The sequence below is a fragment of the Anomalospiza imberbis genome, chromosome 5 (genome assembly GCF_031753505.1).
Source record: "Anomalospiza imberbis isolate Cuckoo-Finch-1a 21T00152 chromosome 5, ASM3175350v1, whole genome shotgun sequence".
In the NCBI taxonomy this organism is placed as follows: Eukaryota; Metazoa; Chordata; class Aves; order Passeriformes; family Viduidae; genus Anomalospiza; species Anomalospiza imberbis.
Genome location: NC_089685.1, coordinates 27,767,935 through 27,782,098, shown reverse-complemented (window position 1 = coordinate 27,782,098; position 14,164 = coordinate 27,767,935).

Genomic DNA, 14,164 nt, shown 5'->3' with positions numbered 1-14,164 from the left:
CATTTTATAAGGAGAGAACGAAGTGAAACGCTATCATTTTTACTGCAAGAAGGTGCACTGAAAAAAAAAAAAGCCAAACAAAAAATCAACACCCCTTTTTAGCCCGTCACCACTAAACACACCCAACACGTAGATAATTCAGCGTACGGCGCAAGGCTGCGGCTGCTCCGGCACACAGACCGTGGTGCTGAAATGATGCGCTGGAAGACCACGGTACGGATCCGTTTTCACACGCGCTGCCAAAATCCAGACGTGCGCCGTAGGAAACGGAGACGAAGCCGCGCACGACGCTTCCCCTGCGGCAGCATCTCGGTCCCTCGCCAGCCAGCACACCCCCCCGAGCCCACGATCGGCGGGGACAGCACTCGCCGGGGGATTACCCGGGGCAGGCGGCCCACTTTCGGCAGCCCGGGGTGCCGAGTAATCCCGTGCCAGCGGGCAGGCGCCCTGGGAAGGGGCGGCTTCCCCCTGCCCGCCCCGCTTCCCGTGCAGGGAAAGGGCCGCCGCCCCCGGCCGCCGCAAAGGAACGGCTTCCACCCTGGGCCGTGGCGGGGCTCTGGGCTGCCCCGCCGCCCCGCACCTGCCCCAGCTGCCCGCGTTCCCCCGGCCGCACCGGCAGAGTTGCGACTCCCCGCCGCTGAAGGGACCCACCGGGGCGGTGCCCCTCCCCAGGACCGCGCGGTGCCGGTGGCCGCGCGCCGCTCTGTCAGTGCCGCTCGACCCCGGGACCCCGCTGCGCTGCGCGGGCGGGGGGCGCCCGCCGCCGAGCGAGCGCTGCCCTACCTGCCGTACGGCCGGGCTGTCACCCCGCGCCGTCCGCACCTCCGCTGCGCACCGGGCACGTCTCGGACGGCGCTGCCCGGCCGGCACGGCTGGCTCGGCTCGGCTCGGCGCGTCCTTGCCCGGCTCGGCAGGGCTGACAGCCGCCCGCGCGCCCCCGCCCCGGCCGCGCGCGGGGCCGCCGGGGCCGAGCGGGGCCGAGCGGGGAGCGGCGGCGGCTGATTGGACGGGGGTGATGTCACTCGTGCGCGCGGGAGCGCGCGCGAGCGGGCGGTGAGGCAGAGCGGGGGAGCGAGCGGGAGCGGCCGCTCGCGTGCCCTGTCCCCGAGGGCGGGCGGGCGGGCGGAGAGCCGTGGTGGAAGCGGCGTGCTGACAGCGGGCTGAGCAGGGCCGTGGGGCGGGGGCGCGCACCGGCCGGCAGCCCTGGCTGCGCTGGGCGCTGGCCTCTGCAGAGCGGGAGGGTGAGCAGGGCCGGGGCAGAAGGGGGCTCGGCGTCCCTCCGTCCGGGCCCGTCCCGCTGGCCGTGACACGTGCCTGCCGGTGGAACAGCACCCCGCGCTGTCCAGGGAGCTTGTGCGGCACCGGCTGCTGCTCTCACCGAGACACACTCACGCGTAGTCACAGGCGCAGATTGATACAGGCACAGCCGCACGGGCACAGGCGTGCGCGCTGCACATGCCAAAGGGCGGGTGAAGCCCAAGTTAAGCTGCTGCCCCTACCCCCGAGCGTGGCTCTCAACTGCTCCGGCATCCACGGACCGCATCAAACAAGAGGCGGGAGGCGGGATAGACCGCACGGGTGCGGCTGGGCAAGAGTCGTGATGCTCGGGACCCCCGAGGGATGTGCTCGTCAAGGCCAGCTTCAAACTTTCAATCCATACCCTCCTCACAAACTAGGAGAATGATTTTGAAATGACACGATTTGTCTTCAGCCTCAATTTATTTTCTGAACTTTTCATCTTCTATGTAGCGCCATACTTTTTAATTCTTTTTCATTACCACAAAGACTAGCTATTTATTTTTAAAGCATCTACTTGTCCCTTGAGCCCAAGTCTTATGGTATTTTCCACATTATAAGTTGCAGAAATCAAAACTCCCAGAGGGAAAAAAAAAAAGGATAACTATGGGGCTTGCTGCATACCCCCTTGTTGAAAGCAAACAGGTCCAGAAAAGTGGAGACATGATCCACTGACGATTCATGAGCTGCCAAATTTGTGACAACTGCTGCAGGAAGGACTCGTGAGGGACAGAACATGGAACCTAAAAAATTTTGAGACTCGAGTTCACCCTGTATATGAAATGCAATTTTTGATGGCAGCAGGGGCTGCAACCATGACACTTTATATTTCCAGACAGTGACAGATAAGACACAGTTACTAGCAGGCACAGCAGAAATAACACATGACTAGGTTGCACCACCTGCATGAGAGTAACGACCAGAGAGTGAAAAACTTCTGCTAGTCCAAGGCCCTGAGACTCCTTGTTTATTCATGATCAATCCTTATGGAGTAACATCAAAGCAACATACATTTCCCCTTATGAAAAATCAGGTTCCTGCAATTCCTTTATTCCCCTGACACTTGAAGTAAGGAGGGGAGGACTGCTTCACTTTACAGCTGTTATCTTGGGTAGTTCTCACATGTCTGAAAGGATTTGAACTCTAAAGAGAGCGCTGACTTTGCAGCTTTACTGTTTGCTGATTGCACCAAATACGGTTATGTCAAGTTCAGTGAGCTCATACTCTCACAACCATATGGATCAGAAGCTTGTTCAAGAATAAAAAAGATGGTTCATAAAAAACCCCTACTCAATAGTTTCCATTTAATCATTCCAGAGTTGGAGGTTTAGACTTGGGTCTTTAATTCCTGTGTCTTAATCCAATACTGACCATTGTGCGTGTACACAAACATTCAAAAGAGAAGAAGAGCTGTCACTGTTGGTGTGCTCTCAATGCAATAGGGACAGAGATTATATGCCAGAAAATTGGGAGAAAACTGGGTGGTAGCAAAAGTGCAGACAAAAAATGGGAAATAAAGACTGAACAGCATATTAAGATAAACAGGATAGATTATGCATATTGGCACAGTATATAGTCATGAAACAGAAGGCATTTGAAGTATTAGTGAGCTTTGAATCTCTGGCACAGACCTCACATGAACATAAGTTTTTAGACCTTAACTGCTTTCTTAGGGTGAGGACTATAACACAGTTTCAGCCCTTTCTAGGATTTAGAGCACTTACAACTGCTCTGAATGGCGTTGTTCATTGCCTCAGGCTGCATTTGCTGCTAGAAGCTGTAAAACACAGAGCTCTAGGATGAGTTGGTGAAGAAGTGCTGTGGCCTGTCCCCTCTGATGTACAGCACGGGCTGCTATATACTCTGCCACTGTGCATTTAACACTTGGAGTACTCTCTGAAGGATGTTCTTCCCTAATATTCAGTAATTTCAGTTTATGATTTCATTGCCAGAAGTTAAGATGGCTGTCTCACACATTTTGAAGCAGGGTATTTTTTTACTTAAATATACCAGTGGGTGTCTCTGCACTGCACAGAACGTCTCTGTCTCTCCCTTTGCTTGATTCAAATGTCCTTTGCCAGAGTCAGGGAGTCACTAAAGCAAAACAGGAACAGAAGACATGCTAAAAGCAGAAACAGAGTGCTTTCAGCACCCTGTGCATTTGTAATCATCAGCTGCTCATTATTCCATAACACTCTCCTTACGATCAATGTATATTTTAGTTCATATACATACCTACATCCCAGGGTACTTGATTCCGGTGAGGGATTTGGTCCCTAGAAAGAGTCAAAAGTCATTTGGGATCCAAACATAAGGATGAAATAGACGAAGCTTCAGCCTGCAGCACTTACGGAGGGACAGCAACCACTGACATCACTTCATATTTTTACAACACTCCTAGCATCCACCATGGGAGGAAGGGGGGGAAGGGAATATGAAACACGGACAACAGCTTTCTGTTATTGTAATAAAATGGAGACAAAGGCCAGCATAAGCTCTATATACCCCTACCCAGTCCCAGCAATCTTTCAGAGGATTAATGAGATTAGAAGCCTCTATTCTTTTGCTAATGGCTGTTTATTTGAAAAATAACTTTTCTCGTAAACATACAGGAATGACCATATGTTACTCCATAGTCCAGTGCTGCCTTGGGATACTACTAAAAAAAAGAATTAATATCATGTTCCAACTGCAAATTTTACAAAAAACAATTCATTTGCCCTTCAACTCTTTGTCTATGGAGTCTTACCTGGTTGAGGGTAATGTATTAAAATAGATTAAGACCGTTCCTTTGAAGAATCTTGCTGCAGCTTATGCTGCTGAAAGAAGGCTAACAATGCTAACAATCCATTTTAAAATCCATGGTTATTTGAATTCCACATGTAAATTTGCAGAGATAATGTGAACTCTGGCTATACCCAAGCCTATCATCCATGAAATTGACACATGCAAGTTCCTTTTCATTGCTTCCAAATGTTGCAAAATATTTCCCATGATATTAAATATTTTCAGATGAAAGGAAGTTTTAGAGTCAGACTTAACTGAGCTGAACACTATTCTTGTTGAAGTCCAAGCTTTTCAGAGTGAATGAAACACATCAGGAAGGTAATTTTAATTATAGAGCTTAAAATAGAACATACAGCAAGACTTGAGTTGAAATTAGATTCTGTATCATATGAGTTTATTCTCAATACCTTGAAGTTTAATCATTGAGGCTATTATTTCCTATGCTTGATCTCTTTCATGTATCAAATGTGTCTGGAAAATGAATCAGACATTTTTGAGGATGCTAAAGGATAAAATTAGATACTTGTAATGAGAAACAACTTTTTCAACCATTCTTGTAATGGGAATACTGTCCCTATATCCCTCCTCAGAAGGGATTAAGAACTTGAGGTCTGGCAAAAAAAAAAAGTAGCTTAGAGCTCAGACAGGTTTTTTTGTACAAACAAAACTATTAATATCTGACAAAGAACTGGAGCAGGAGAGAAATTAAGAGGATGACATTGTGATAATATATTTACAATCTGTTGATCACTGACTGGTACCATATGCTCTGGATACCAGTCCAACTTTGGTCATTAGGTTGCTGTAAGATGCACTGGAGTTTAAGAAGCAGTCACATGTGTCATGGTTTGGGTGAATATAAAATTAGATTTTCCTCTCAGCAGGCAGATCTCAACTTTCCTGTGAATCTACCCACAAATGAAAATATTTAGCTTTTGCTTTAAATTCTTTTCTCTATGAGCTATTACCAGGATACCACAGCACAGGCGACTCATGTGCAACTTCAGAGAAGCAGAAATTGCTCAGATTCTCTCCAGAGTAAAAAGTACAATCTCTCACCAGTCCAGTCCATATTCCATGGATGCATGTAGCCAGATGCATAGACACAGGCTTATCACTGCAAAGCAAAGGACAAAACCAAACCAAACATTTTTAGAAAGTAGATTTTGTGGCCCTATATCAGCCATTTCTCACACATGATGTTGATTCTATTGATTACTGTTGATGCCCACAGTTACTCATTTAGCCCAGGTGATAGACCATCATCTCATGAACATAAAATTTTGCAGATTACTGACAGTTTCATGTATAGGGGAGATATTTCAGTTTTCTTTAAGTATGTGTGAAAATTTGCATAAATATTATGGAAAAAGAGTACTAGTACTTACTGCTGTTACAAGTCTTTAAGAGGTATTGTGTTACCATCACTTTCTCACCCGAATCTTTTTTCTCACCCTAATCTTATGCATTAGAATTTTGCAAGGGCTTAGGGGGTTTTCTTCTAAGAATTCCTGTCTCATTCACTATAAAAAGTGAATATATGTGATACAGCATCTCTGTAATACTTCTTTATGTCTAAAACAATCAACTGATTCAGGCATAATTTACAGCTAAGTGGTGCTAAGCAAAAATTCCTCTTCTTTTTTTTCATTGTGACCATGAGTGCATTTCCTGATGTTCTCCAAGGTTCCTGTCTTCAAAACCTTTCTTACAAATATAGAGGTATGACAAGATTTTAGCATCTTCATTTCAGTATATGAATCTAAGATACAAAACGACATGTGGAAATTGCTAAATAAATTGCAAATATCTCAGCGACTAGATGGCCTGATTTTTTTCAGAAATGCTAAACATTTTCCATATTCTTTATAGGCAAGGAAGAAGGTAGATAAGATTACCTAAAGTCAGGGCTGAAACTGGCACTCCAAGCTGGTTGAATGGAGAAAAAATAGCACATCTGCTGTTGTTGAAAATAAAAATGACTGAAGTGGCTTGCACAGTAACACATGGACTGTGAAAGATATGGAGCTTAGTTCTCCTGTCTTGATAACTTCTTTTAAGCACTTTCTGCTATTGAAATCATGCTGCAATGTAAGGCTTTCAAAAGAAAATACACCTATTTCAAAGAAAGTCACTTCATTCAAACCTCAGTAACAATGCAAAAATAACATCTTTACTTTGGACTCTGGATTTTTGTGTTCTTTCAGCATCATTTAGTGTGGGTAATATATAATGCATATTTCTATGTCACTTCATTTGCTTTTAAAAATAAAATATTCATCAGCCATACAAAAAGAAAGAAATAATTTACTTCAAAGAAAAGGAATTTCTGTACAGTAGGGTTCAGCATATCTGCAGAGGCTACAGCATGCTCCAGTTTTCTGAACAGAATTAAACAATTCTTTGATGATATTTTAAGAAACTCTTCTACAAGGAACATTTCTGATGGAAGACTCTTAGTCACAGAAGGTACTTTTGTATTATATACTTAGCATTAATAACAGATGCTTTCCCCTAAGGTGTGGCAGATTCCTTGGACTTCTAGTACAATTGTATTTGCACTAGCCTGCTAGTCATTGCTTATTAGCAATGTGGGATTTAACCTCCTTTTCCTAAATCTTATCTGAAATCTGCCTGACAGGACAAGATACAGAAGCCAATACACCCCTGCCTGATTGTGGGAGGAAATAGGAGAAAGATTAGTGCTAAAAATTGTATGTCCACTGTTATCTCTGTTGTTAGTTGCCATTGAGGTTAGTAGTGGGTGGCTTCTTTGTCACTGCCATTGTCTTCAGCTGGGGCATATGGGCATGTCTGTGTCAAGACTGGAATGCTGCAGTGCTTGCAAAACTATTCTGAGAAGGTCTTGGCGTTCAAATGTCTAAAACAAAACAACCAATATATCAGCTCAGTGGTAAAGACACAGCCAAGTTTACTGCTTGCCAACACATTTGCCTGATGATCACCAGTACAGGAGATAAGGTATATCAAAATGATGTATTGGAAAAGCATCAAAATACATCACCAAAGACTACCATCATCTTCACTCAGTTTTAATTCTTATTTAGCAGAACAGCCCTGCTTAAATAACACATTTTCTCTGTATCTTTGTTTTTTTAATAACCTGTCTTAGGTAGCCTAATCTCATCTTTATCAGCTTCAAAACTTGTACTACAGCTTTTCTTTCCTTGTGTCCTGATAAGATTAGGCATTGTGTGGATGCCATGGTGAGCTTTTCTGTGACAATGTAGATGCTGAAAAGCATACTTTAGCCCTACAGCTACAACATGAAGGACACAGAAATCTGTCACATACCTGCTAGTGCTAATGAAAAGGCTACAAGCCTTAAACCTCCATTCATATCTGAAATCTGTTTGTTCACCTTGTCTTGACTGCATGTAGGTGAAGATACAGATAGATGATAGAGAGAGATGATATTGACATAGAGGCATGTATGCATGTCCCTGTGTATAAATGGATTTAGAACAATTTTCATCTGGAAGAAAATAATAAAAAGGACTACGTCCTAATTTTCATCCAATAAAATCTTTTCTTTTTGAGCTCCAAAAATGTCTTTAATCTTCTCAACTAAAAATGACAAAACTTAATGTAAAGAATTCTCATGGGACTGATGCAAATTGGTTGCTGAGTAGTTGAGATCTTCTAATAAAAGGCTAATCTTTAAACTCAACCAGAAACTTCCACTTCAAAACATTATAATTTTTTCACTCATGTTTTTTTCAAGCGAGGTATTTTTCTTCTAAAAGGACATAAAAGTAGAGAAATAAGGGGAGAGGTAATAAAAGGTTCCAGTGAAGTTCCTTGGTGGTTTGGTGAGATTTGTGCTTAGCAGATAAAATACTTCAGGGGACAAAAAACCTCAACAATTACAGTTGACAATTAATGCCTCTCTAGTTCCTAACATTTTTGAGACCAATCACAACAAACTGCATCGTCACACTGCAATGCACACAATTCCTCTGTTCAAAGGGTACTTTGGAAAGAAAAAAATTTAATTCAGCCTATTATCCATCTGTTTTGGGTTTTTTTTCATCCAGTGACATTCTAATGGAACATGTAGAAACTGTTCTGAACAGCAAACAGAACTTGAAGGTCTCTGTCCTGGATAAATGACATCATTTCTTCTTCTTCATTTCTCTCCCATTAAATCTTCATTTATTTTCCACAAAGCTTCAGTTGGACACTCTTAATCCTGCTGGGATTTAGGAGCTAAGTGTTACTGGGGTGCAGACTGTATTTGGGAAAATACACACTTCCTACAAGAAAACATAATATCCTGGGAATTTAAGTTATTAGAAGCTATAAGTTTGTATGATACAAGTCTTAGATATCTGAAATGACAGTTAGGTGGCACTTAGGTCCTTTTGTTAATCTACCTGTCTGCTGCTCTGCAGCTATGTCAAGACCAAGTTAACAGACTGGTCTAATCTCATACAGCAGCCTAATCTCTATTGAGGAAAGATAAAAGGCAACTGATGTTAAATACTGGGAGTTTTTTAAGGTTCCTCATAATAGATACTGAGAAAATTGGGGAGGATGATTTAGATAAAAATGCTGTTGCCTGCCTACAAAAGCAGTTGGAAAAGAATACTCAAGGTAATTAGCAGTAACTCAGAGTCAAAATGGGAAGGTGTCTGAGAGATGTGACAAGGGCCTGCCTTGGCATGGTATACTTGCATTGTATACCATGAGAGGAGCAATAGAGAATACGACATGGCTTACAGTGGCAGAACAGTAGAGAGAAAGCTCTTGGCCAGACACAAGAAGTACACCACAGTGATTATGTGGATGATTGTGATAAGATTTATTGCTAATGCAGTATCTAAATATTGCCAGTGCTGCACGTAAATAACAATTCTATCATCTATTACATGGATTATAGTGCACTCAGGTTGTGGTCCCTCCTGTTGAGGGAAGCACTTCAGCGAGACCCAGTTGCTTTCTAAACTTCCAGGTGTGGCTCAGTCCATGTAGTCTCAGATTTGTTCAACAGTTTATTTCTAAAGGGTTATAATATAAGCTGGTTCAGCTAGAAACATACAGATTCAAAGTCTTTGGCCTTTTAGAATTCACAATTAAAAATTACAAAACATCTATGTAGCTACTTTAGGATTTTATCTCCCTGTTTGACCGGATCTTGGTGCTTTTCATTCATGCATACAACAGGGAGTGTTTCCTGTCTTTGGGCTGAACACACCCTGCAGGAGTCCCGGCTGGGATGTGTGTAGAGGTAGCAGTCCACATAGAAGCTACCTGTGACCTTAGGAGACCAGTTTACCCAATTGGCCCAATCTCCAGCAGCATTTTATACCCGTATGCAGGCTGATGAGCTCCAAAGTAAATGGCAAACTCTTCATCTCCCCCATCACTGGAGCACATTAATTATGCAAGCACCTAGATGGTTCCTCCTGCAATTCCCACCTGGTGTTTGCATCTTTGGACAAACCACATTGACCTTCAGAAATGGAGAAGGTGGGTGGGAGGCCAGGGGAACAATGCATGCAAAGACCTATCACACTTACTAAATTCAAAGATGGCAGTGACATAGCCTCACAGGGGACAGGTTACTTCAAAGTAGAGTGGGCAAGTGGAGGGTCCATCTGAGGAAAACAAGTGTACTGTAGGAGAGGATCCATGGGTTATCTGAGATTATTCCCAAGCAGAGGAAAACAGTGTCATAGTGGTGCAAGAAAAATCACACATTGTAATGGACTTAGAAACAGCAACATACACAATTTGTAAGCCAGTCCTTCCTCCCACCACAGGTCTGGCAAGGTTTTATACCAGTGCCGTGTTTATTTTTGGACATGACAACAAATGGATGTGAAGTAGTTGGACAGAGCTGAGGTGAGTCACTGTGTTGTATGAGAAAATCAGACAGAATGGGATTATTTAGTTTAGAGAACAGAAAACTAGCTGGTGACATGACAGCAGTCTGTTACAGAAAAGGTGGAAGAGGTTCACCTGTTGTTCAAGCCCATAGAAGAGAAGAAAAGAAGTAGTGGCTATAAATTACAACTAGGAAGCATCAGCTTAAATATTAGTGGTTTGAAGTCTCCAACTTGGGAGCTTTGTAAAGACAAAAATAATCTCACCAAAGATGACCTTGCCTCAGGAGTTTTTCTGTAGCAGGTGATCTCTTTAAAGCTCCTTCAGCCTTGTGATTGATTGTCTTATTGATGTCTAAATCTCAACTAGACTGTTTTTGTGTCTCTAGAGCCACAGACAATAAAAACCAATTCCTGGGTATCTTCAGTGCCAAATTTAGTTTATCCACGCCATAGCAATATTGTATTCTGAAGCTGTAAAAGTTCATTTTGCCTGTATTTGCATTAACTGAATGATGATGGAAACACCTGCTACTTTCTATAAGAAGATAGTGAGACACAAACAGTGGCTACTTCATTTATTACCCTTCCTGGAACCTGCTCAGCCATGCTATAACCTGTCAATTGCAAAACAGAGAAATCTGCTGGAAATTCCAAGGCAGTGCCTGGATTAATTTCACCTACCTTTCTGTGTCTACTGTATAAATGCCTACAACCATACAACTCATGCTGATCTCTGTTCATGGAGAACAGAGAAACTAGCCGATTTTAGGATGTAATTCATTTAACTTATTGTAGATACCTGTATCAGAGTGTGATGAACAGAAATGCTTATTATTCTTCATTGACTAGAGGGAGACTTGATGTATAGCTCAGATGGAGAATTCTCCATGGTAAATATCCTCATTCTCTAAGAAAAAAAATGTATCTGGTGTGTCTGTATTCAGAGTCCAACAGTACTGACCTAGCAGTATTAGATAAACAACTGTGATGACCAGCAGCTGTTTGAAAGAGAAGGGAGACCTCACTCCACCTCTCAGTTAACTCCTACAGTCAGCTGCAGTTAAAACTAGGAGGTAGAAATTATGAAGTTGAAATGACTGACCCTGTAAGAAGGAAGTATCATGTAAATGATGTTGAAACAAGAGAATTAGTATGTAAAATCAGGGCAAATATCTTTCAGCTTAAGAGCCTGTTGATTGAAACTGCTGTGTACTGGTGTTTATTTTGAATTAGAATGACTGCGTAGATTGAAAAGCATAATATTCCTTCCCTTGGGCTCTCCAGATGAAGTGTGAAGGTTAGATTCATGCTATGTCTAGAGTTACATATTCATTATCAGATTATTGTATTTTCAATCATTAAAAAATAAGCTAAAAGGAAGGAGCATGCCACTTCTAGCCTAAGATTTTTTTTTTCTTGAAAATGTCTCCCTTTCCTATGTTAGGATTTTCTGTAAAACACTATTTTTAGTTGAGAAAAGAACAGAATGCATTCTTGAGCCTGTGTTTCAGTTTTTTAACCCTGCCTTCCTCTACAAAAATCAAATTTCTTCCTACAAGATCACATAGTTTTCTTTTGCTCTGGACTCAACAACTGTGTCAAATTAAACATAGCACTGAAACCTTACCAGATATACAGGATTTTACCAGAACTTCCCTTGAAGGGCAGGCATCTTGACTGGTTTCATGATTCCTGGTTGTTCCACCTCACCCTTCTTTCTTCTTCTCACCTTCTCCCTCTTCAGCATTTGCCCCCAGTATATTTCTCTCTTTATTACAATGTTCTGTTTTGGGATTGCCTGTGACAGTCAGATCCCATGCTAATGGTTGCAGTAGATGTACCCACTTAGCAGAAGCATTTAGTTTACCAGGTTCCATTCTGAATATTACCTTGCACAGTGCTGGAATCATTCTCAGTCAGTCACTTGCAGGAGAAAAATAGAAGAAAACTCTTAGCTCTGGGGCTACTAGAGACAATGTTTCCTCAAGTGCATAAATTTTTAATTGTTTTTTTAATTGCTTGAGGATCCAGAATACAGAAGCCAGTCAAGATGAAAAAAGATCATCCTATAGAAATTTGCCATACACACAGACCCCTGAATACATACACAGCATCAGACTGTATTTCTTTTTGCCATTTTGAAAAACCCCATCAAGTTTGACAGGAAATAATTAATTTGTATATAACACAAAATAAGTTCAGTTAATGGAATAACTAGGGATCTCTAGAAGATTTCTGAGAGTACAATGTGTATTACCCAGATGCATTAGAGTCCTGAAATAGCAGGTTGAAGAACCTTTCTCTGTACAAGAGGGTGTTATGCAGCAGTCCCTGGAGCTTCATTATAAGCATATTTTTAGATAGCTACTTGGAACTCATGTTGAGATGAAAAAAGACTATGTGTAGAAAGAGATACTTGTTACTTCCCCTCTTTTTGTAACAGCTACGTTACTTTCCTGTTCTTTACCAAGAAATTTTGACTCCCCAACAAGTTTCCATGGATTTTCCAAGGCAAAACCCCATAATCTTTCTAAAGGGGGGAAAAATAAAGATACTATACCTTGTCAAAATAGTAAATGTTTTTTGAAGTGTGGAGTATTTGTATATTTGATATACAACACTATTGCATTTTAACTATTCAGCCAGCACATGCATCTTAGCATTTAAAATACAGTAGGAAAAATGATTCATCGATATTTAATGTGTATATTTACTTATTTTCCAGTGACCTGCAGATTACTGACATGTTCCAGACTGCAGTCACTGAAATTGCATTATGAATAAACCATATAGACACAAAAAAACAAATGCACAGGTGGGTAAATGAGCAGATCCCTGAATGCCACAGGGTTATTGCTCTCTGGAGTTAACACTGAGAACAACAATATATCCCGTTACTGTGATTTAAATTGTCTCCTCAAAAGAAGCAGGTGCTCCAAGCAAGAGACCCAAGTAGCTGTGAGATAATCTGTACGAAAACAAACGAAAGATCAGAGAACAGACTGAGTGCAAATCAGAAGGGAGTGCAAAAGTCTCTGCTTATTCCCCTGGTGTTTAGCTTAGGTTGAAGCAAGATGCAGTTTGTTCCTGTGTGGGTAAGCAAGGACTGCCTTGGAAGCAGATGCAGATGAACATTTGGGCTGTGGCCAGGCTGCTTCCGATCTGGCCTTAGTATGCAGTGCCAGTGGTGGAGAGCACTGAGACACCATGTAATGGGCCCCAAAGCACCCATAGATCCAGGGTCGTATGTGGTGGGAGATCATATGTTATTTTTCCATTCAGTTTCTGTTTTTCAAACAGAATCTGAAAATCAGCTGTGTCCAGTTAAGTCCAGCTGCATTAAGGACTTTTAGAAACATGAGGACACATTTCAGGCATCAGCAGTGACGCTGTCATGCTGTTAGGTGATACTTTCCAACAGACCCAGTCATCTCCACAAAATGCTGCAGCCACATGCCAGAAAGGCTCCTTCTGTGTACAAACCTGACATCAGTAAATCATAAAAGATGGAATTTCCAGTAATGATCCCATAGCAAAGAAGAATTTTAAAGCCATATATACAGAAAACAAAAACTCAAGACCAGAAAGTCACTGTTAGGTAGCAAAATAAAAAAAAATAATAAAATAAAAAAAAGAAATTCCAAACACAAAATCCAAGAACCTAGCAGCCTGGCAGCAGTCTTTTTGGAGCTCTATAATGGTTTTCAGTTCACAGCTGCTGAACACCAGCTGTGTGCGCCTTATGTGGCAGCCCACATGCTATTCCTGCAGATTTCCAAAGGCCCCCCCTTGGTGAGCTGATCTTTTAGAGACATTCTGGAGAAGGAATACAGTGTTTTCTGCCTGACCAAATGGAAGGTAAAGTTGCTGAAAATTAAGGCTTTAATGTTTCCCAGATATAAATTACTAGCCAGCAGTGTGCTGGAGAGAACAGAGGGGCTGCTCACACCACACCACAGGTTCAACACTCCTGAGGCTGATGACCTCTCTTCTGCTGTGATGGTGGAAGTAAGAAAAGTAAGTATAATCTCTACAGCCCTACTGTTCCTATTGCTAAAGAGCTTCCTACAGGTGTCATTATTGGAGCAACTGTACTATCAATGTCAGCTTATATTTGCATTAGGAAATTTTGTTCAACTTGCCTTTATTATTGCCAAACTAGGATGTTTTTAGACATATAGCTTGTCATTTTCCATGCCCAAATACAGTCTTTAACAAATTCCTAAAAT